Genomic DNA, 24,760 nt, shown 5'->3' with positions numbered 1-24,760 from the left:
TGAAAAAAATGTAAGAGAACAACTTCAGATCCTGAGTGTGTGAGGACAGAAGAATCAGCTTTATTTCAATTTTGAGGGATAAAATTTATATTTGAGTTTGATGGTTCTGTTCTCTTTGTGATTACAGGAGCTGCCCTCAGATTCAGACCTCAGCACCACCCAGTGACAGCAGACAGATCATCCAACATGTTCACATGTTAACTGCAAAATGAACTGATGAAAACAATACAAAGGTTAAAGTACCACATGTGCTGTAGTGAAAGCTGCAGCTGTTTTATTGATAAAGTTAAAGACAAAAAAACAAAAGGATTAATCACCCCTGTAACTGTGTCACTATATATCAGCATTAACAGGACCTCAGTTTTTATCTCAGACCTGCACAGCTTCCGTTTTAAACACTTGATGTACTCAGCTGTATAAAGAGCACGTTTGAGTTTCTCTAACACAATTAAATAAAACCTGATGAAGGTCAAAGGTCACCTGTTTTTTGCAGATAGTGTGTTATTTACCATAAAGTGATTCAGAGTTATTCATACCAGAGTAACCAGAGAGGATCATATCTTTTTAAATATATAACTTTCTACAGGACTGAATATAATATCTTTATGTAAAAGTCCGGAGCCTCTGGGGAGTATCCGAGTATTTATAACATTACACAAACCAAAGGTCTCCATCACAGTGTTCATGAAATGCTGGGTTTATCCATCTTCTGGGGCGGGCCTACGGAGGAGTGCTGAAGATTTCCCTGTGAGGGAGCTGCTGGTGAAGATCATGAGTCCTGCTTGATCAATGCGATGAGTTTCAGTGTTCCTGGTGTTTCTTAAATGATGCCTCTTTCAGTGGGTCAACAGAACTTCTGGCACAGGACAGCTGTGATGAAAGAAAGGGAAGAAGTTTCTCCAAACCTCTGGACCCAGGAAACCCAGCTTGGTCCTGATGGTCTCCCTCACTAGTTTCTCTCCAGGGTGAATGTAGCTGTTATACATAATATGGATTATTATTAAATAAAAAGAACAAATTAGACTACACTACTGAAACCTTCTGCTGCTGTTTTTAAAGTTTCCATGTTACCAGGCTGAAGAGATTTAAACAGTTTTAGATCCATTAAACTCACAGTCTTAAATGTTAAAATCTCAAAGGACAGCATTATATTTTTGATATTAACAGTAACTCTGGGCTTCTGTGGAGTGTGTAGCCGATCTCATCGCTGTCTAAAAATGGATTAAAAAAAACATAAGAAGTGCTGAATCCTTCAACAACACAGACTATTAGAGTAGCAGCTGTCTGTGTGAAGCACTTGCTGCAGGGTTGCGCCATGAATGTATTCAGCTGCCAACAAAAAGCAGGACTCAGTGCGGGCAACTGCCATGAGTCTGACGATGTTGGGGTGAGACAGTCCCCTAATAAAACAGAAACATCTCCGAATAAAAAACAAAAAAATCACATTTCACCACTGTCGCTAGCTAGAATGAATTAGCCAGACAAAAATAGTACTGATTTGGTTTCGTACAAAACTAGCTTTCCTTCTCTGATATGTAACGTTCACAACATAACCGCAACTTAATATAACACAACTGTGGCAAAAATATGAACAAAAGTTAAACTTACCTTGTGTCGTTAGGAGCCTGAACCGCGGTAAAACTCCAGTGAGGTCAATGACCTTACGCTCTCCCACTGTCACACGTTGATGACGTATTTGGAAATCAATTCGGGTGGGACATGACAACACCGCCACCTGCAGGAAGATTTTCTCTCTGGTACCTTGTGTTCTGATACCTGACAACTTTTTTCTTGAGAACTGAGACCTGACAATTTTTTGTCTGATACCTGACAACTTTTTTCTTGAGACCTGACGATGTCCTAAAATGTACACCGTACCTCAGACACAAACAACATGATTCTTTAAGATTATTATGTTATGTTAGACAGCTTTGTTACACGAGATGAAGCCCACGATAGAGTCAATAAATTATTAATAAAATAATAGATAGAATTATGTCACACTGATAAACAGAGCAATGGAAAATTGCTATTAAACAATATTTAATGGTGGTTTATAATCTGTGCCCTGAGCTCACTTTGTGTGTAGATTATTCTGTAGAGATTCTTCTTAGTGGCAGGTAAACATTAGAGGTGGGAATCACCATACATCCCACGATACGATATTATCACAATACTTAACGCACGATACGATATTATTGCAATTTTTTAAAAATATTTTGCGATATTCAGATTCTGTACATAAAGGTAAACTTTATCAATATTCATTTTATCTAATATCAAAGTCTCACTCTCAGTCTTTCTCTCATTTCAGTCAGTTTTATTGTTGACAAACTGAACGGTTTGTATTACAGTCTAGTCCAACTTAACTGAATGCAACCATCTGGTACAATTATAGCTATTCTGAACTATGAAATTTATGAAAACTATGCAGCCCCTTCAGCAACTGAAGAATTTGAAAGTAAATTAAAACAAAATATAATTTTACATTAAATAAAAAAGTTTTAAACTTAATTAAAATAAAACATGTCTTAAATTAAAATAAGTAAACTGTCATGTTTATTGCTGCCAAAAAACAAGTTAAACACATTTGGACAGTGAAGGAATGTCAGGATTCTTGCTCAGAAAAAGGATCAACATGCTCTGAAGTCAGAGCATGTTCCAGTCCACGAAAACTTTTTTTGTAACAAAATATCAATTTCTGCTGTCCGTGTATCGATACATTATTAGCAAACAAAATATCACGATACTACACAGTATCGATTTTTTCCCCCACCCCTAGTAAACATTAACCGATCATTACTTCAGTAAACAGAATTTATGTGTCAAAATCGCCCCTTGTGTTTTGTTGTCAGTAAATTTCACATCATTTTTTCATTATGTACAGAAATCCTTTCTTTTGGCTTGTTTCTGCTCAGTGCCATTCAGCAAAGCTGCTGGAACACATTTAAGTGCAACAGCGCTGTGGGGAAAGTGGGGAAAGTGGCTCACGAGGCGCTGTCGATACGTCCAGGCAGACTCCATTTTTAAGGCATTTTTTGCTTTAATTTCTACAGCCTCTTGTGATTCCTTCAACCGAGCCAAGTCTGTCGTGCCTGCAACCAGCCGACCGCGCCAAGGCAGGTGGCTGTGTTGGCCCAAAAGAACCTTTGCAATGTTGGAAATCTGTCTTCATTAAAATGCCTTATTTCAAACCTCACAAGCCTTTGAAGGACACTCCTGTTTTATTTCCCAGGTTCAGATATTTGTTGCAAAGTAATCAAAACTATCAAGTTCTACGATTTTGATCAAGAACTCAAAGTAGTTACATTACTTTTATTTTTTTAATGTAAGTGGTGTAACTATTTGTAACTATGTTAAAAACACATCTTTTAGCATCAGGATGCACGTAATGTTTTATGTAATTTCTAATAATAATGTGTTTTGTAATGATGATGTGACAGAATGGAGCTCACACACGCGGAGAGGCCTTTTACATTAGGACATCAAACACACACTCACAGTATTACCGGCTGTGCTGCACACACAGTCCAGTTAAAGACACTATAAACATATTCATGGAAGAAAACCAACAGAAAGGACTGAACCAGTCCCCTCAGGTCACGCTACATTTGAAAGAAGCTGTTTTAGCTCCCTGCCCACAGTTTTCGTCTGACGGGCTGACCCTTACAAGCTTCAATTTTCCCACCCAGAGTCGGACCTGAGATCAGGGTATCTGCTCTTTCTGACATCATAAAGAGTGAAAGGATCAGTGCATCACAGCAGCCTGAGCCTGCATATCCAAGGGACTGGGTCACCTGAAGTCTGTCCATTCAGAACTCTGGACTCTGAACAGTCAAGTAAAAGGTGGTATCTAAAAATGTCATAGACAAGGCTACGACATGTGGTGCGCTGCCTACTTGCACTTCCACCTAACCCATCTAGCTACACCAGCAACACCAACCACACCAGCTATTACAGCTGTACGTAGAGCTGTTCGATATAACGATATATATCGGATGACGATATAAAAACGTCTATCGTTTCATTTTACGCTATCGGTTGTTTCGTGGTGTCGCAAAATAAACTGTTTCCGGCAATATTTTTTCATGGTTTTGATGGTCACTGTAGTGGCTATATTCATTTCTTAAAGTTCTCTCTTTCTCTTATATTTAATATAACCACACTATGGACGGACAAGCGCCTGTTTTTATGCGTTGTGGTTAGCAACAACGACGGTAACAGCATCGCGTGTCCACTTGTTTATGTTCCACATAAACCTTTCACAATAAAGCTCAAGATCCCGTTGAGACTTTTCAAAATAAACTGAATTACGTGAAAGAGCAGATTATTTACGGATGAGAATTAAAAAAGAGCCGGCAGGTGCTAAAAAATAAACCTTAGACTCAAACGTTAGAACAGGCTTTTCCCCGCAGCACGCCGTGTAATAAATACTCACAAAGAAAACGGCGGCCGTTACAACTTATGTCTAAAAATGTATCGTTTCATGCATCGGTTAAAACACTCGACTCCAGCTACATGACGCGCAGCTGGAAACACTTCCCGCAAGTCGAGCTGCCCGAGATTCACAGAATTTACAGAAAATGTTACATTTTTGTGATTTACATCGTTATCGGACGATAGAATTCTTATATCGGGATATGAGATTTTGGTCATATCGCACAGCCCTAGCTGTACGCATATGATTTCCTCAGGGATTAATATAATATTCTGATTCTGACACTCCTGATTGACCCAAAAAAGGAAAGGACAAAAAATAAAGCCCGTTTTTGTTGCCGGCCCAAAGTGGTGCCATAGAAGGTCTACGGCAGGTCGGGCTGACGGCGAGTACCAGCACGAGAACCCAGCATAAGAAACATTATGAGCATCTCACACCAAGCAGACAAGCCGCTCTGCACTGGTCTCAAATTAACCACGTATTAGTTCATGTACCCTGTCAATACCCTGCACCAGCTGTACTCTGTCTTGTTTAAGCGTTCTGCTTGACAACAGCCTCTTTGATTAAGTATGATCACTTTTCCCCACTTATGCATCAGCTCTTTTCAGCTGAATGAAATAACTGGAGACGTACCTTCTAAAAAAAACTAAGCCCCAAAATTACCAAGATGCTTTTCACCACTTGTAATTTTTCCAGACATACAGTCAAACCACACAGAGAATTCTCACATTAAATATTCCATTATGTACGACTTACCTGAGTTTCTTGGGGAAGCAGGAAGTCCTCAGGTAGAGTTGGTCCTTTTATGATGAATTCACATTCCAGTCACATCACTGGCCTCAGGGTTACAACAGGATGACAAGCTAACAAGGACACCCTCCTACCTGCAGGAGCGCAGAGGAAGAAGGGGAGGAGGAGGAGGAGGAGAGTTGAAGAGAGGGGTTGAAATGAGACAAGGAAAGAGTGCAGGGACAGAAAGAAGAAAGAGAAAAATGTCAACACGTTGCATCATTAATTCATTAGTATTCCTAAAGATTCTTTGCCTCTATTTTCTGTCCCTGCTGTCACTTCTCCTCCCTCTTTTCCTCTATCACTTCTTCCTCTCTCTTTTTCGCCCTCCCTTCGAAGCTGCTCTGCCTCCTTTCCTTTCATCCAAATTCCTCAGCAGGACCTACAGAAAGGACGAAGGGAAGCTGCGGAGCGAGCGGTGGTTTTACAGAGTGACAAATATCCGAAATGAAAAATGAAAATACTGATAACTCAAAGGTTTGTACTGAAGACAATTAGCTATAACAATTCATTAATATTGTCAAGCAGAAAGAATATTTTGAAGGGTTACAAAGGGACATGAAGGGATCTGTGAAGTCCTGAATTCTTCCTGAAACAGTTGTTATTGTTATATATTTGCATTTAGGAGCCAGAAGAACTACTCAAACAGTAACCAGCTAATATTATTATTCAGAATGAATCATTCGTGTCAGTTTTCAAGAAAAAATGTCAAATGTGTTGCAGATCTAACACTTACTTTTAAAGTTACAAGCCAATTACATGTCCATTATCAGACAGCTTAACTCTTAACCCGATTGGTAATCGTCACCAGAGATGGGCAGTAGCGTTACTGTAATCCAATTACTTTTTTCAAGTAACGAGTAAAGTAAGGGATTACTATTGCAAAAACGGTAATTAGATTACTGTTACTTTCCCGTAGGAACGCTGCGTTACTGCATTACTAAAACAGTGATTTTTTTGCGAGAACGTCTCATGACAGTGACGTAAGCGAGTGCGACGTTCGTGACAACAGCAGAGAGTATGAGCGTGCAGCGTTCAAAGCGTGGAAGTACTGACCTTACTTTAAGTTTGATTCTGTAAAAAGTGACAAAAACATTAGCGTCCGCTGTTCACTGCGTGGGAAGAAAACTTCTTTTAACAGCGAAAAAAAATCCTAAACCTCAGAGCAAGCACCGAGTAGCTGCCACGTAATGGGAAATTCACAGAGAAACTCGCGGATTCTTCCACTGACCGCTGCGGCACACCTGCACCAGGGTAAACCTCCGCCTACCCCACTCCTGCTTTACAGCTGAAAATAGAGCAAAAGGACCGCTAGTCTTTGACTTTATTTATTTTCTGCTGTGTTTTACTTGCATCTATTTGAAAGACTGAGTGTAAACACAAAAAAATCTTTTATTTTATGTGCTGGAATGTGCAGAAAATAGGTTTAAATATTAAACAAATTTCTTCCAGTCAGAGAATGTTGCATATAATTAAATGTTTGCTTGATGCATAAAGTTAAAAGATTAAAACTAATAAAACAAGTTTTAAAAAGAGACGTTTCCATTTGATTACATTTTGTATGATGGATTATGCAGAAAAAGTAGAATTGGGCTGAAAGATCTATCGCTTTATCACCTATTCAGGTTGTAAATCGTGTTTTTAAAAAGTAACTAAGTAACTAAGTAATTAATTACTTTTGAAAATAAGTAATCAGTAAAGTAACAGGATTACTTTTTGGGGAAGTAATCAGTAATTAGTTACTGACTACTTTTTTCAAGTAACTTGACCAACACTGATCGTCACAGACATCTTAACAATTAGAATTTATTTTGCAACTGGAGGAGTCGCCCTCTGCTGGACAATAGAAATAAGCAGGTTTAAGGCACGTCCACATTACTGCAGCACTATGTCTGTGTTTTATATTCTCCTTGTGAACAGTATGACTGATGAAAATTTAACGGGCTGCAAACATTTAAAGCATTTTGCTTAAAGAAAAAGAGATTTATTTTGACACGTCTTTGGGCTTTGTTAGTCAGAAAAATTCAAACGCAGCCTCTTAGAAATGAGACAAGTTTGATGTGCAAGATGTCCATTTTTTTCTTTTCTTTTCGTTTTTTTTTTTTTTTTTTTTTTAAATCAGAGATTGACAGCTGGGATAGGCTCCAGCGCCCCCCGCGACCCTGAAAAGGATAAGGGGAAGCGAATGGATGGATGGATGGATGGAAATCAGAGATTTACTTAAAAAAAATGTAATATGAAATAATAATGAAATTGTGGTCGCCCCAAGATTGGAAGGTGAGGGGTTCGAATCCACTGAACGGCTACTCTGAGGTACCCCTGAGCAAGGTACCGTTCCTACACACTGCTCCCCGGGCGCCTGATTGGTGGCTGCCCACTGAGTGAATGGGTTAAATGCAGAGAAAGTAATTTCCCCACTGGGATCAATAAAGAATACATTATTATTATCATCATTAACAGTGTTGTGCTGTATTAGCTATATGAATGTGTTATTTTTAGCTAAAGAAAGGCATCATGAAACATGAAAGACCCAGTGAAAAAGCACTTGGAGCCTTTTGTCATCCAAACTGACATGAATGAAGTGTGGTGGATCTTCAGGATGGACTTATTCACACTGGTAATCTGAATTTGATCTCTTGAAAGAGGAATGGGAGTCTGGAGCTGGATTCAGCTGTCTGCTCTGCTGAAGTGGGACAATTTGCTTTCTCTCACAAGTACCCTCACACTTTGTGTTTGTTCTGGAGGTGAAGAAAGTGATTTCAGTCCATCAGTCCACAAATCCACCTCTCTGGGAAGGCAGATTAGTTTTTTTATGTGTTATTTCAAACCCACTCTGATGCTTCTGAGCTGAATGTTTCCACCAGTTTCCAACAAACAACCAGTTTGGATGAATTTGTGTGTGTTGGGTCTGTGTTTCCACAAGCCCCGCTAGTTTAGAGACTTATTCATCATGAAGAAAAGAAGACAGTCAGCGATCAATCGATTTACTTGCAAGGGAGGCCTCGTCGGTGTCTACCACAAAATGACCCTAAATCCGGCCTCTGTTTGCTGCCTTTTATTGGGAAAACAGTTCACACAATACACATCACAGCAAAAGCACCTCCCACATCGGTATGCATGTGAGAATGTGTGTGTTTGAGTGAGTGTGTGAGAATGTGTGTCTCTCTGTGTGCGTGACTTCCAACTGTTTCTAACAACATCCTCAGTCATAAAATGGTAATCTCCCCCACACCCAATATATGGTTCAATTCCTGTATTGGTTCACAACACAGTGAAGCCATAAAAGGGCAGGAAGCTGACCACACAAGAAACAGATCTTCCAGATAAAATGCATCTGCAATAGAACCTCCCCCAGCACAGAGAGGCTGGAGAGGTGGTCAGAGACAAAGGAATGTCTTGATCCTATAGATTGAACTCAGACCTTACAAATTTAAGAAGCACAATGACAACATTCAACAATTAGACTTAACAGTGTGCACACCCCTCAACCTATTATTTTTAAGAGAGATGAATGTGACCGTGAAATCTCAAAAAGGGTCTTTTCAGAGTGACACACCCCAGCACCATGTTTCAATACAGAATCACTGACATCTGTGAGGGACAAAAACACAGATTCAGTATTTCTGCAGCTTTAACAAAGGAAACGATGTGTTTTCAGTAAGAGGCAAAACTCGCACTTTTCTCAGCTCCTATGTTCCTCATCACTGAGTCCACCTACACAGAAAAACCTGCGACCGGCTGTTCTCTTAAGTTTCTCCTGAGGCATGCTGGGAAATGCAAGAAAGTGCTAAGTGCAGCTGATGAGGATGAGAGGATTCAGGTATAACAAAAAAGAAAATTAGACAAATATTTCACAGAATAACCTTCAGAGCATCACACGCTGATGATGTATAATGTTGTGCCAACAACGTGCCTGAAGGTGGATTTTTTTCTCAGAGTTTGATATCAGGGTGGTGTGGGTGTAGCGTAGGTGAAGAGCCCTTTTGGAGAAACAGTTACATCACATCCTGTGCATCGGCAGATATATACATTTTTCTTTAGTAATACATTTTTTTACTTCAAGAAACGCCCATTTTCAAAATGTATTCACTTGAATCGCCTCCAGGCTTTCAGGCGTGTACTGTTTACTTTGGTTAATTTAGTTTGCGCTGCAGTAAGAGATAGAAGTAAGGTAATTAAACAAGGTGATAAAATGAAGCCACAACTGACAAATGCAGCAGAAACACAATTTGTGCGGCGGTGATAGATGACAGAAGAAGCTGGGCTGTAATAACGGTGGCTTCAAAACAAAAAGAACAGAATTTGATAACAAAATCCAAATGGCTTTAAAACACAGCGTGATGGACGATGGCGGGGAAAAAAACAACAGTGTTCATAAAAAATAAGCAGAAAAGAACATGAATAACAGAGACGAAGAAAAACTGTCCCAAGGGGGAGTTATTGGAAACGAGTGGGAGGAGGAAGGAGGAAGAGGCTGAGTGTTTCATCACCGGGGAAGCTTCAAGCTGTTTTGTTCAGACACTCGAAAGCAGTGGATTTTAGCAATGACAGGAAGCTGTCTCGCCAGACCATGAAATAAACAGCAGATAACTGGAGAGAACGGGAGATCGTAAAACTTCAAATTCACTGTGCCATCTCCGAAAAGTGTAACGCTTATTGTTTGTGTCAACGGTAGCAAGACGAGAATCATTTTGCTGACATTACAGACGTCGTATTTGCAAAAGAGCCCAAAGTTAAATTAATCTGAAGCAACATGTGTGTAGTCGAAGCCTAATCTGATTAGCTCTGCCACAGGGCTAAATGGTAAATGGACTGATTCTTATATAGCGCTTTTCTACTCTCACGGAGTACTCAAAGCTATACAACATGCCTCATTCACCCAATCACACCCATTCAAGCACTTTATCTACATTTAGTGCTTTCTAACGACATTCATACACAGATGGATGCATCGGAGAGCAAGTTGGGGTTAGTATCTAAGGATACTTGACATACAGACTTGGAGGAGCCAGGGATCGAACCACCGACCTTCCGATCAGTAGGTGACCTGCTCTACCTCCTGAGCGACAGCCACCCAGGAGGTAGAGCAGGTCACAGCTGCATGGTTGCACTGGGTGATGCGTTTCATCATTACCACCAAATATACATGCTTCATTTAATTCAGTCCCACATTCATCAACCTGCTATCCCAACTATGTCCTAATTCATGCTAAAAAAATAGCCCTTAAAGAAGGCTGTTGTTATCAAATTTGTAATGTCAACAGTTTTAGAGGCACTACTGAATTTTAGGGCTAAGATTTACTTACAATTCTTATTCCAAAAGCCCAAATGTCAATGCCTGGCTGTACCTCACAGTAAACCATCTAAAATGCTCTAAAAGGCCACAAAATTGAACAATGCCCCTAGGCCTCACTTTTGTCCTTGCAGATCCAGACGTGAGGAACAGGAGACCAGTGTTGCCAACTCCTTAGTAAGGAAAATCGCTATTGGTTGTCCTAAAAGTCGCTAGAAGTCGCTAAATGTCTTCATCGCCTAATTTGCATAATTGGTCATGCTAATGTAATTGTAACCTACGTTGTTGGAGAGAGAAATAACATCGTGGACGAGACATAAAGTGAGTAAAATACGTCCTAAATGCATTTAGAAATTATTTATTACTACAAATTAATATTTTTTTTAGCAATTATTGATTTTTTAATGTCACAATTCCAAACCTGCTCCTTTATCCGGGCTTGGGCCGGCAAAAGTGACCCGAAATATGCACTCTGGTGGAGTTACTTTGTGTGTGTGTGTGTGTGTGTTTGTCATCCACAAAACAGCATAACAGTAAAAGAAGAACTGACTGCATTACAGTCAGTGCAGGAGCAGCGGCTTCGCTCATGCGCGATTCATTTGTAGTTTGGACGCATAGGTGTGAACATCTTCTGCCCTGATAGCAGCGGGGGGAGGACTATCCTCCGCCTGTGAGCGCTTTGGCACGGGCGAGGTGCCCACGGCAGCACCCGCTGCTTGTTGAGAGTAAGAGCGATACGTGCTTTCATGTCAAAAAGTCGTCATAAATAAGGCTCCAATAACACCAGAAAAAGTCGCCAGACTTGTCGCTAGTCGCTTTTTAGAAAAAAAGTCGCTAAGGGGGTCTGAAAACTCGCTAAATATAGCGACAGAGTTGCTAAGTTGGCAACACTGCAGGAGACACTGAGCAGCAACTGTATAGCTGTATGTGTCCATGGCTATTCATTCACTTTTGGAGCCAGCTTCAAGAGTCCTGACATCCTGAGAGCTAAAAGAATGATTGTATAACTCAATAAGCATTAAAATGATCGTCTCGATTCCAAAGACGCGTCTTCTAACACGCATTTTCATATGAAGTTTGAGAGCAAAGATTTAGCTCGAAATGCCGGGTTTATTTGAGGTTAAAATTCCACATTTAAGTGCTGCATTCCTGGAAAGAGGGTTGGATTAGAAAACGGATTACCAGGCATGTAGACAAACAGGTTAAATCAGAAAGACCACGGGATGATCAGAAATGACAGAGAGGGGGGGAAGCAGGAGGTGAATTGAGCCTCATGGCAACTGACTAGAGTGCAAGAGGAGAGCTGGAGTACAGTAAGCAGCACACAGGTGTCTTCTCATCTCTACACCGGTCAGCACTTCTGACTGACAGCTGGATAAGCATTAGCACAACACAGCCACATGGATTAGCGTTAGCGGGCCCGGTGCTACGCAAAAAGGGATTAGATTTAGCAAGTGCTAATGCTGTAGGCTAAGAGATTAGCACTAGCTATAGCATGGCTCCAAGCTACAAGAGAAAAGATTAGCTGTGTATATCTGACTTCATACTGAGCCACTGTAGATGATCAGGAGCCTACAGGACCAAACAGCAGAGGATTTCAATTTCAAATATGGAAACTGTGGGACTGAAAATGGAAACAGCTTCATGCAGCAACTCCACCAAAACACTGTTAGATAATAACAGGAATAATAATACTAGAAATACATGCTTGTCATTAAAAATTAAAACATTTTCACGATATTTATGGGGATCTTTTTTGTTTTTCTGGATAGTATTTTGGTTTTATCTCTATATCTAAATCGATTTATTTATAATTTGTAAATATGCTTTATAAATACATATAAATACACAATTATCTTATCAGTTTGCAATGGTGTGAAGCATAATGATTGTATTAGAATTTTGTGAAATATTAAGTATACCCCATTATTAACAGCATGCTGAACAGCTTTAGCAGCAGTAATAACCTCATGCAGTCATTTTGTGTATGAGAGTCTCTTAGGTCATTGAGGAGGAATTTCCCCCACTCCTCTTTAGAAAATAGCTCCAGTTTATTGAAATTTGATGGCATTAATTTAGACACAGCTCTCTTCCCACAACAGGTCGAGGTCTGGACTTTGAATGGACTATTGCAGCACATTGATTGTTTTCTTTTAAGCCATTCAGTTGGAGATTTGCTGCTGTGCTTGGGGTCAGTATACTGCTGCGTGACCTGGTTTGGGCCAAGTTTTAGCAGTTGGACAGATGGCCTCACATTTGACTCCAGAATACTTTGGAATAAAAGGAGTTCATGGTCGACTCGATGACTGCAGGGTGCACAGCTCCTGCAACTTCAAAACAAGCCCACATCATCATGCTTCATAGTTTGTACAAGATGTTTGTGCTGATAGGCTGTGTTTGGTTTTCACAAAGCTTCTGCTTTGGTCATCCTTGCTGATGGATTAAGCATGATGAAACATGTACTTTAGCCTCATCTATCCAAAGGACATTGCTCTAGAAGTCTTGCTCTAACTGTTGTGTCAGGAACTTGAATATTTAACATGCTAACTGAGGCCTGTACAGTCTGAGATGCAGCTCTTGAGGTTTTCTGCAGTTTCTCTTTACATTGCAGAGTCTGACCTCGGGTGAATTTGCTGGGACATGCACTCCTGAGAAGACTGGCAGCTGTCTTGAATACTTTGCACTTGTGAATAATCTTTCTTACTGTTGAACGATGGACTCTAAATTGTTAGACTGATGGGCAGCAGCAATTGCTTCTTTAAGGTAAATGCAGATGTTTTTCTGCTGATGCATTGTCTTATCAATTTGAAAATACTATAGTTTTCACATTCACAAGATTTTCAGGAAACTTGACCACTGACCTTTGACCCTGAAGTCGATCTCACAGAGATCAGAACTTGACTGAGAGTTTTGGTAAATACACCAATGGTATCAATTTGAAGCTCCTACTTCGCCTCGTTCTCGAGTTATTGCAGTCATGGAAACTTGTCCACGCCGCCCGCCTGCCTGACGGGGTCACAACAATACCCTACCAGCTGTTTATGGCTGAGGGGCAAAAGCCTGAGTGACAGAAACATAAAAGCAGCACAGGGACCATTTGAGCGCTTCCACTGATACTACTTACAACTTGTTATTTTATTCTCGCAGATCCATGGTGACATTAACTTACAGTTTGACCTGGTCAAAGGGAAGCAAAGATGAACTTAAGATTCATTCGCACCGAAAGATAATCGGTGTTATTCGCTTCACCTGTCAACGACCCTCATGTTGTGGCTGATTGAGATGTACTCCAGCAGCTGGGTTTTTTTGCCATTCTTAAAATCCAAACCTTAGAAAATATCAGCAGCTGTAAAACAAAGGAAAAGCTGCACCTTCTCTGCATTTCATTCTCGTGCATGCCTTCCACCTCAACACGCTCAACTCTCTCTCTGGTACATACTGTGGTGCTTTGCTGTAGTGTAATGAAAAAATCCTGCACGTGGGTCATTCAGTCATTTAATGTTTCCTCATTCTGTTATTCACCAGGCAGAGCCTTTAGTAAAATGCTGATTATCCAAAATATAAGCGCACGTGTCAGTGCACATTCCACTAGCGTAGTCTCTTTATGATCAACAGTCCAATCATTAAAATTTATAGTTGCAAAATGAGACCAAAGGGTTTTCTCAATGGTTTAAGGTGTCAAACGAGGATCATAAAGTTGGTGGACAGTCTACATGCAGACATTTACATGCAAATAAACATTACTGTGAACAAACCATCAGCAGTTTGGATATTCCTGTCTGTTTATTTTATCAGCTTAAATGGTTTTAGACGTGACATAATGAATTCAGTGACAAAGATCAATAGCAAAAGCAAATGTTTAGGCAAAGCAAAGTGACTCTTTTTGGATTTTGCCTTTTAAAGGCTTTTTAAAGACCCACAGGAACCTTTAATAACTGTAAATGTACAGTTTTTACACCAAGCTGTCTTTTTCTCTATAAATAAAAAAGTGGAAAAAATAGAATTAATGTGTGTTACTGGTGAGCTGTTCACAGGTGGGTCCTGTTAGAATAACAGTAGTGTTCCTTCTTCCAGTCTTCAACATAGAGACATGAGATTTCACCTTCGTATTACCCTGCGATCTCACTTGTTGACTTCATCTCCTTCGCTCATACAAACTACATGGGCTCAGACTCACATCGGCATTCAAGTGGCAAACTCGCAGGACGTACGTACACAAAGACGCCCACATGCAAACAGAGACTGACAGAGGCTCACACTGTCAGATACACTGCAGTCACCGAGGGTCGTCTGAGACCATGTTACTGAATCATTATTGTAATGAGATGTGCTTTCACTCACATTAAACACGACAGTATTAGCAGGGATCTTATCATGTTGAGAGATCCTGGACAAACACAAATCTCATATTACTCAAGCACCAGTGTGCGTTTATATATATTTATATATGCTATCAAGACCTTTTGTGTTACAGATGTGTGCGCGACTGCGGCACACAGAGCCTGAGGGTTTATCCGTCTTTCAGTGTGATTGCTGCCTGCAGATTTAACCATCATCGTTGTCCAATAATAATATCTTTAAATGTCTGTGTCATCTAGGTCTCTGGACGTCTTTAAGTTGACCTACTATTGATCATATGAGTTATCACATGAGCCAAGCTGTGAATAATGATGTGGTTCATTACCATCATCAGGGAGCATATAGGATGATAGCTGATGTCATAAGCTGCTGCCTCTGTTCAATGATGGCCGTTCACAGTGGACACAGATGGCCTCTTTTACTCCTCTCGCAAGTCTCATCCGTCCAAAATGTGAACCTTGTCATCCTCGAAAGAGTGACGTTTATCCTTTGGGTGGCTGTTGAGGTTGTTCCTTGATGCTGAGCCATGGAGTGGTTGTTACAGTGATCGTAATGACCAACACCTTTTTTAAACCCTGGCTCATGTGATGACGCACATGATCCATAGTAAGTCAACGACCACTTCCATAGTGGACATCCGCAGTTTGGGGTAGGCTAAGCTAAGGTACTAAGAGTCATTTCCATAAACCGATTTCTGGATGTACAGTAAATATGTGTCATCTGTTAGCAAGGATGCAAATTTTTGGTATCAGAAGAACAATGAAGCTTCATTAACAGCACAATGCAGAGCTGCTTTGACTGCAATTACAGTGCCCGATCAGAGCAATGAAGACAGGTGCTAATTTACACCAAGGACACAATGAGCCAGTAAAACTGCAACAATGTGACTGCCTCATATGATTGATTAGCTCTTTGGAGACATAAGAAGGGGAACCACTATCTGTGGCATTACAAAATCTCCCGTAGATTTCAGTTGGCATGTCTCTCTCCTATAGTGAAGTGAGGTTGAACAAAGAACAGCGATATCTGTTCCTGAATATTTACTACTGAAACAGACAATTAAGTTTAACAAAACTAAAACATCTTCTTCAAGGTCCAGGAACAATTTTCAAAGAAAGATGCTGATGTGACTGCAGTTCAGTACAAATCAAAACATCAGCAGTCTGAAATCTACCAGAATGCAGCTCAATTACCTGAAAGTAAAATGTTGTATAAGACAGAAGCTGAAAAAGCTACAGAGTCTTAAACTAAGAATCCTCGCAGGTATTCAGGTTGATCCTTTGTCAGCCTACTTTCAGCTTTGCTCACAAACCACAGAACATATCTGAAAACAAGAGGTTTTTAAAACCTGCGGTACACATGGATATCAGACGGATGGTGTCAGAATAAAGAGGAAACATTTAATTGAAAATCAAAAATACTGGTTGGTTCTGTTCAAGAGATGTTTGCCATCAGACATCTGGAGGGGCTCAGAGGCTTATTAACTTTTCTCGGGCTCTCTTGGGGGACAGATCACATTTCCAGAATGCTCATCAATCAGCACATTTTTTTAGTCATCTGCTTTAATGACCAGGGCGTGCTGAGAGACACGATCAGCTCATAACTGATTTACACACAGTGACAGCATGCACGTATGAGCATGTGCACGTACAGGGCCTCTTGAGGGAACACGTGCACACAAACAGAGAATTACAGCTCGTGCGGTCAGGAAATCTGCACATGAACATCACCATAAATTTAAGGTGTCAGCAATCAGAAACATCTTTACAAACGCCAATAAATAAGGTGGCTTGTTGTTGTCATCTTGGAATATACCTGATCAGTTAGCTGAGTAGACAATCTCATTATTGTATCAGCTGTTCACATGTAAAGTTCAGATGATCAAACTCACACATCTGAGAAATAATGTCGCTGAAACGATGCTCGTTTGGATGTCTTGTACGTAGCTTCATCATTTTGTCATTTTAAAAGGACGTTTTGGACACACAGAAGATTAACACAGATCCATCATGGATATAAGAGACATCGTGTAAGCCTGTGTTAATCTCTTGACTGATCATGTAATGCACTGACCATTTAATACACAGACTCATTCTCAGTGCATCGTAACATGGTTGGGGTCATGAAAGAGGGGAGAGATTAGTCAAATGAATCCCTCCCCCACATTCTCAGCCGTGTCACTAGAGTAGCAGCAAAATAACACAATCATTAAAACCTAGAGAGGAAAATTAAGAGTTTGTTTACAGTAAAAATGCATAAAAAGCTACAACAATGATAAGAAATACAAAGAATTCACGCTGCAGCACCCTCCTGCAATATGACCCAAGTAAAAGGTGCAATCACAAAGTATCACAGCTCCACCGATAAAATGCACAAACGATACCTGAAATACATTTAACTTTCTCCCGTTCAAGGTCATTGGATCAGTGTGCCAAAGACTCTTCAGGTTGAATTTGATTTCAGGGGAGAGGATAAAGTCACAGTCAGTCATAGCTGGTGATTGTGGCAGTTGGCAAAGTTTGCTTCTGTGTGGCCACAAAGCTCCCACCTTTGAAACGCACTCTTAACAGTTGCACAGTGGTATACACAGCAGGTCAGGAGGTTCCCCCCCAAACATTATGTCACATCTCTGAACCTACAACTAGGGCTGCCACGATTAGTCGACTAGTCACGATTACGTCGACTATCAAAATCGTCGACGACTAATTTAATAGTCGACGCGTCGTTTGTAAGATCCCAAAAGACGCAGGAATAAGTAGTAGGATTTAAGAGTGTAATAACGGACTGAAACAGAAGATGGCAGCACTGCATGTACAAGGATGCCAGCTGCCGTTAAACCCCGAAGAAGAAGAAGAAGCTGTGTCCCAGAATTCATAGCGCAGCCCAGCTCAGTTTCCAACAATGGCGGCAGCTAGTTAGTTTTAATATTACTCTTATTATTCTTTCTGGGTCACAAAATAAACGTTTAACATATTTTCAGGCGAGAATGTAGCTGTGTAAACCTCAAATATCTGCTCAGTTTATCAAGACACCACATATTTTCAAAAGCGCTCCGACGTTTTCGGAGACGTCTGTTACCCACTAGCTCGATAGCGAGCCGGGGGCAAGGCTCACTAGAGCCGTGAGAACGCAAATCGTTTTCAAACCCACCGCCGTCTTTCGCTACTCAGGTTAAACATATATAAGTCAGTTAGATAACTTAAATATTTTATTGTTTGGCTTTTTTTAGTATTTTATTTGTTCCTGAGTAAATCAGTTTGGCTGAGATTAAAGTTATAGTTTTTACACAGCTGAATAAACGTCAAGCAGACAGCTGATTATCAGAAGTGTGAGATGCTCGAGAATTTACTCCGGTGTCCCGTTATATTTTAGATATCAAGGAGCAGACGGCTGAGTTTATTAAACTTCACCTAAACAATCTGCAAATTTCATTAAAATGTAATAAACTATCATCTTGTCTTTATTTTTAGTTAGCACCTTAATTAAACACTTAAAGCTGTAAGCTAATGATAGTTATATAAGAGCAGATGCTGCTGGTGCAATAAGCTGTAGTTTTACGTCCAATGGATGATGATCTGATTAGTCGACTAATCGCAAAATTAATCGGTGACTAGTCGACTATCAAAATAATCGTTTGTGGCAGCCCTACCTACAACCCATCAAAATGCTGCTGAAAAAGCACAGAAGAAGAAGAATTCACAGCAGACACAGACATCAGATACGGATGTATGAAGCTTGGATATTATGGACTGCTGTTGGTTCTCTGGCATTAACGTGACACTCAGCTGTGGTGATCGTCAACATGAAAACATTGGTTTTAAACATGAACTACCTGCAGCTCTGATCTGAGAAACTCAGGGTGAAAAAACATCTACACAATTATTAAATACTCTACTACCAAGAGTTAGCTTCTTCTTCTTCATACTAAGCCTACAGGACTTTCCTCATTGGATCCTATCTCCCCTGTAATCTCCTTTGTCCTTGTCTCCTTGCAGGGATCATCTGTCTGTCTGCCTGCAGTAAGCTGTCCGATGTGACTGATGGCTGAGTGTTTGATAGTGTCGGGTTTGATTTCCAGGCTCTTGTTATCTGTCACCTAAATGAAGGGGGAACTCAATCTCAGTTTCAGCCACAAAATGGCTTTACCGGGAAACGCCCTTCACCGTGGAAACGGCGCAAGTGGCACCTCTGTCACTCCATACAAACCAGCAGCCTGCCATTAGTCAGCGTCAGTCGGCGTCCCGATGTGTGTGTGTGTGTGTGTTTCTACACAGACAGACAGGGTGTGTACACACTTATGACATTTCCCAGCATCAGTGTGCGTGTTTGTCTGGCTCAGAGGGGCGCTATCAGCGAGTGCAGGGGGAGGGTTTTGCATGCTCACATATAACCGTCTCAATCTAAAGAACAATGCAGTCTACATGTAGAGGGTTGGAGGAGGGGCGGGGGGGTCTTTAGAGGACAATGCTTTGAGTCTTGTTTCCCTTTTTTTCCTAAATAGTTTAGCCACGCCCCTTTTTACGTATTAATCCATCCATCGGCTTCCGCTTATCCTTTTCAGGGTCACGGGGGGTGCTGGAGCCTATCCCAGCTGTCTTAGGGCGAGAGGCAGGGTACACCCCTGGACAGGTTTCCAGTTTGTCGCAGCTAACACACAGAGACAGACAACCATTCGCACTCACAGATTCACCGCTATGGTCAATTTGGATTAATCAATTAACCTATCCCCACAAACTGCATGTCTGTGGATGGTGGAAGGAAGCCAGAGTATTAATGATCATGTATTAATTACTGCGTATTAATCCTACACAGTAAAAAATCACAGGTTTGCACTGAAATGTGGCATGATCCTCACTCCCATCTTTTCATAATTGCTATACCCCGGTGCATCTCAGCACCAACCCTGAAGGACACCTTTTGAGGTTCTGTGAGACGCCAGCAACTTTGACAAAATGACACTGTGACCTGGCCTACGGTGATTTCCAGCCTGGTGTCAGAGCAGCTGCAGGTAAACCTGTCTGAAGGTGCATCCATCCTTCTGCCTCTGTGTGTGAATTATAACTAGAATTCAAAGCAGAGCTGCAGGCGGAGACTGAGCATCCCCAGACTGTTCTCCAGCATGAAGGAGACATCTGTCCTCTACAGGACCGTGATCAGTATCACCAACCACTGAATCATCCAAGGGCGTAGATTTGGCATGGACGGAAGGGCCATGTCCCCACCAATATCCAGCAATTATTGAATTGTCCCCACCAATAATTTGATCTCTTCGAGTAAAGAAAAACAAATCCGATAAAAAGAAAAAAAAGATCTTTCGACGTCTCATTCACCCAGCGGTGCAGAAAGAGTTAAATTACGTTCTCTACTGGAGTCCTACCTCATGTGACAAATATGGCCAATGTGATTGGCTGAGCCTTTCATGGAGCTCTGTTTAGTTTTAGCAGCAGCAAGCCTGCGCTGCGAGGAGGAGAGGAGGATGGCAGCAAAAAGGAAGAACCTGGATATAAGAAAGTATTTTTCAAAGAAACCTGTAAGTCACTTAAAGCCAAGTTCACTCATAAAATGTGCCGGTCATAATAACATTACAGGCTATGCTAGGCCTTGGCCCACATCAGTCTAAAATTGTATGTAACCATGAATAACGTGTTTTGGAAACTAACTGCACAACAGGCAGCACTATTAGTTATCTCAGTATAACAGAGCATCGTTTCCAATTTTGATTGAAACTGTCAGAGAAAACTGCAGCCTCGAGCAGGCCAGGATATTAGTTTACAGAGGCTGTACCATGTCCACCAGGAGAGACTGGACAGTATAGATGGAAAACCAATATGGCAGCAGTTTATCTCAGTTAATGAGAGGAGAAGGCATGTGTTTGGTTCCTTCACATAGTGGACATTGAGTTGATGTGTGGGGCATGTAGTCCATGTCTGTTGCTGTAACAGTAGTCAATGTTTAGAATAAAAAATCCCAGCTCACTGATCTGATCGGGGCAATAGTGCCTAAAATGTTGCACAATTTTGCTGAGAGATCTTTTACTTTGTGGTAATCTTAGATGAGTAGTTTTATGGACAAAACCCACCAGGTCATTCAGTGTTCCCTTAGTGCTAATGTGTCAGAGATGTTGGTGTACTATAACTGAAGTAATGTTGTTAAGTCCTTAAAGTCATATTCTTATATTGTCATGACTGTATTTGAAGCTATTTTTATTTTTGTATGATACCTGATTTATATGGATTATGGCTGAAGTAAACTAAAGTCTAAAATACTTAGTCAGTCATTTGTTTAATAGTAATTTAACATTATATAATTCACATATAAAACTATGAATTGTAATTATAAATGGTTTAAAAGCATGTAGAATAGCATATGTAGGCAAGTATATTTCTCCTTTTTTTTTTATCAAGAAGCAAAGACAAAAAGGGAAAAAATAAGAAACAGGGCAGGGTTCGGTGGTTGAATCATCCGTCCCCACCAATGCCAAAACCAAATCATGATGGAATCATCCTTTTTCTTCTTTCCTTAAATGATTTCTTCCCAAATTCCAGTTTTTTATCCAACTTATCTGTTACACCTTCTTTCCTCTTAAACCTTCTCTTCTCTGCAACATCCCCCCACGCCCGATCATTTCCAGTTTTTTACTCCTTTCTATCTTTAACATCTTTCCCTCACTCTCTTTTGCATCATTAACTAATTTCTTGTTTTATATTCCCCCCACAGGTCTATTCTTCTTCTCTACCTTCCTTCTCTGCATCTTTATCCTCTCACATCGATATCCTGCATGTCTCTGTCACCCTCCCACTCCCTGCCCCTCCCTCCCTCTGTGACTTATAACAGATAAGTAAGGGGCTATCTTAAGCTCTGCTCTTCTTCCTAGAAAGTAATTTGGCAGAGGGTTGCTAAGTCACCCCCCCACAACTGTCACCCAGCAACCGACTCTATCACAGGCTGACCATCTATCTCCATTCCTCCCTCACCTCCATTAAATCCAGCTGCTGCCAAACACAAAACACTGAGAAAGACATGAAGCACAAATGCACATACAGTCCAAGAAGGTGCACACAAGTCTATTTACACAAAAGAGAGACACAAGTCGTGTGTGTGTGTGTGTGTGTGTGTGTGTGGCAAGGTGTTTCTGCGCAGTGTACCAGGGGCACGGAGAAGAGTTGTCGTACCATAGGCACGAGGAGTGTGTGTGTGTGTGTGTGTGTGTGTGACTTAAACCTGCACTTTTTCTAATGGACAGTAGGTGAATTCACCAGTGACTAAACTGTTCTTCATAAATTTTTAGTTTTCACTGTCTAGTTTTGTATTGAACTGGGAGCCAATCAAGTGACTGCAGTAATGATATGTTCAAAATCCTACTTACAAATGAGCGCTTTGGTTGCAAATAAAGCGTTACAATTTTTTTTAAAGTAGATAACAATAGAAAGTGCCAGTCTGCAGAGCTGTTGATAATATTTCCTAAACTATTTAAACAGCAAAATCAACACGTTCTCACTCCCAAAGCGTAATATTTGATGCTAGATGACAAATCATCAGCATATTACGCTTCCGGACACCCAACACGTCCCTAAAAGATGACACTGGGAACATGAGAACCGTGTGGAATCAATCTGCACATGTTCGTTCATTTTACTTAAATCACTTTGGAGAACACTTTTTAACATCATTAAAGTGCTGGTTAAAGTTAGGGATAAGGTTATGGTCAGGGCTGGAATACATGGCTGGAACGTGTATTACCGTGGGACCGTCATTTTGCTGGATTTCATCCATAACCTGGTGCGTAGCATAAGAACGCGGAAGGTCACATTTCACGTTCCTCAGGAACGCAGTGGGACGTGACAAATCGTTGGGATGTTACACCTCGGGAGTGAGAGCGGGCTCAGTACAGATTAAACATTGAACATTTGAAGGGGACAAATAAATTATTGCAGATCTTCAGAATTTAGAATTGAGAATGTCACTCCAGGACACTGAAGCATGAACCTGTTGGTGAGTGGGTAAAATCCTGTTTGTTCAGGACAGAGAATTTGTTTTCTGGTTGGAGAAATTCAGGTTGAGGAGGATGATAGAGACGCTTCTCACAATGTTGCGCCTTATCCACAGTAGACAATGGCTCTTTCTGGCCGGGCTTGCTCTTTGCCCGGCCAGAAAGAGCCACCTGGGTCTTAGATCCCAGGTGGGTCCAATGGTGAGCAGCCAGGCCAGCAGTAACTACTTGTAACTAATATCTGATAACACTCCAAATTTCTTCGATATTATAGAACAGCCTTTGCTATTTCTTGCAGGAAACTGTAATTTTTTTAGGAATAATCTTCTGTGAAATACAGTCCACACATCCAACCTATACACTACAAATACTTTTAACTTGTAACCATAGGTTACAAGTTACCTGTTATTAGAGATGGACCGATCCGATATTACGTATCGGTATCTGTCCGATACTGACGTAAATTACTGGATCGGATATCGGAGAGAAATAAAAAATGTAATCCGATCCATTAAATATCAAAAAAGCACCTCACAAAACTTGCGACACGGCGTAACTCGGCTCATAACCGTAGCACGTCGGAGCAGTGTGGTCACGTGATAGAGCGGCTGTGTGTATTTAGCCTTGAACTATGAAATATTTTGGATGCAGTGTATTTTTTACATACAGGTATAACAGAATAGCTTTAGTGTTGTTGTTTATTTAAACTTGAGTATGAACTTATACAAAATGCAGCAAGATATTAAAAAAACAGTTTTATTGATTAAAAAACACTATATCGGATTCATATCGGTATCAGCAGATAACCAAATTTATGATATCGGTATCGGACATAAAAAAGTGGTATCGTGCCATCTCTACCTGTTATAGTTTACCTGTGCAGTTCATGAGATCTGCACAGGTAAACTCTGCCCAGGCAGACCGGCAGGCTTGGCTCCTGTCACTGCTTCACTACCTCTTTTTTGTAGAGTTGAAAGGCAGGATTTATGTCACAATAAATGATGGTGTAGTACTGATACGAGTGATCAGAGACTAGCTACAAAGCAGCACTAGTACAACAGGAATACAGCGTGTAATCTAATCACAGTGTAGTGCAACCAGAATCCCTTCACACATCACTGCTCACAATAATCCTGTTGTTTATACTACGGTAATTATGTTTTTAAAAGTATTGGGTAATTTCACTGTCAAACTCAAGACAGCTGCAGTCTCCTTTTAGTAATGTAATCATACAACATTTAGTTTGCACGTACTAGGAGGAACTCATTACCCGCCTTTGTAAGAAAAACAGAAGGCCACATCCAACAAAGGCTGGAGTTTATGTAGAGAACAAAAGTGAGTCTTCAACAGTAAAAATCATTAAAGTTACATCAGTGTCAGTTAAAAGTTAGGTTAAGATAAATTAGGTACTGTAATGAATCACTCCACTGTCCTCTGAAGTTAGCTTTTACTTTGCACGGTTACATGTTGTTTCCGGTAGCAGCATGCTGTACGTGTCAAGTGTCGGTGCATTTGTGCATTTATGTGTAGTTTTAAACTGTACTGCAGCCACTGTTAGCACAGCCAGCTTAGTGCTCCAACCATGAAGAACACATCTGGGGAAGAAGAGATGAATGAAGAGATAAAAAGAAAACAGGCTTAAAGAGGAGATTGAGAGAAACCAACAGAAAGACAATAAGATTAAAAAAAAACATCGGTCAAAGACAGCAGGAGAACGATGTATATCAGGCTGGAGGTCTGTCCTTTGCTGCATCTGTCTGGTTGTTGCTGGAGGCTTTTGGAAAACCTTGCAAACTGACTGTCAGTGCAGTCAAAGGACAAACACAACAGCAGCAATGCCATACCGCAGACTACATGTGTCATTACACAGACCATCCTGATGCATTCTCAA

The 24,760-nt window shown here is 40.7% G+C and overlaps 1 protein-coding gene across 4 annotated transcripts in view; it reads right to left on the bottom strand.

Annotated features, from left to right (window-relative positions):
• Positions 1 to 24,760, bottom strand: part of LOC146372860 (leucine-rich repeat and fibronectin type III domain-containing protein 1-like protein) — a 393,992-nt gene that overhangs the window by 228,867 nt on the left and 140,365 nt on the right. For 3 of the 4 annotated variants that reach the window (XM_084950758.1, XM_084950759.1, XM_084950760.1), the window contains exon 3: positions 5,195 to 5,322. The gene's annotated coding sequence lies outside the window, so the exon portion shown is untranslated. The remainder of the gene's footprint in view (positions 1 to 5,194; positions 5,323 to 24,760) is intronic. The other variant, XM_084950761.1, reaches the window with a different exon arrangement.

This window comes from Perissodus microlepis, chromosome 14 (assembly GCF_051167445.1).
Source record: "Perissodus microlepis isolate ML-2025 ecotype Zambia chromosome 14, ASM5116744v1, whole genome shotgun sequence".
Classification (NCBI taxonomy): domain Eukaryota; kingdom Metazoa; phylum Chordata; class Actinopteri; order Cichliformes; family Cichlidae; genus Perissodus; species Perissodus microlepis.
The sequence above is the reverse complement of the archived record's forward strand: the minus strand, read 5'-3'. Positions and strand labels throughout refer to the sequence as shown.